This window comes from Petaurus breviceps, unplaced genomic scaffold, assembly GCF_028583685.1.
Source record: "Petaurus breviceps papuanus isolate PSGF00001 unplaced genomic scaffold, PetGlider_PUasm1.0 688, whole genome shotgun sequence".
NCBI lineage: Eukaryota > Metazoa > Chordata > Mammalia > Diprotodontia > Petauridae > Petaurus > Petaurus breviceps.
Genome location: NW_027186457.1, coordinates 14,790,471 through 14,790,950, shown reverse-complemented (window position 1 = coordinate 14,790,950; position 480 = coordinate 14,790,471). Strand labels below are relative to the sequence as shown.

General features: G+C 40.6%; 1 protein-coding gene across 2 annotated transcripts in view; it reads left to right on the top strand.

The window, feature by feature from the left end:
* Positions 1 to 480, top strand: part of SLC9A9 (solute carrier family 9 member A9) — a 741,333-nt gene that overhangs the window by 161,815 nt on the left and 579,038 nt on the right. The gene's annotated exons all lie outside the window — the stretch shown is intronic.

Genomic DNA, 480 nt, shown 5'->3' with positions numbered 1-480 from the left:
ACAGCCAGTTATTTCTGGGTGAGTGCTAAGTATCTGAGCCCGGATTCAATCCCAGGTCATCCCGACTCTGGGGCCAGTGCTCTTACTCACTGTGCTACCTGGCCACCCCATGGGAGCTTGAATTTTAAAGGTCCCTGAATCAAATACTCTTGAACCTGTAATTTCCCAGCCTGGGCTGATTAGTTTCTATATTCTCGAAAGTTTTATGCAACATTTTCCCCTTTATAGAAATCACTAGATCTGCTTCAGCCTCACTCTCCTATGAGTTCAGTTCAACAAATATATATGAAGTGCCTAAGTGTAACAGCCACTTCTTTCTTTTCCTTCCTTCATTCTTTCTTTTTCTTCCTTCCTTCCTCCCTTCCTTCCTTTTGCAAGTGTTAATATCCCAACTTAGACATTTACTAAACATGAAGCTTTGGATAAATCACCTAGTCTCTCTTTGACCTCAAGTCCACATGAAAAAATAAAAAAAAATGT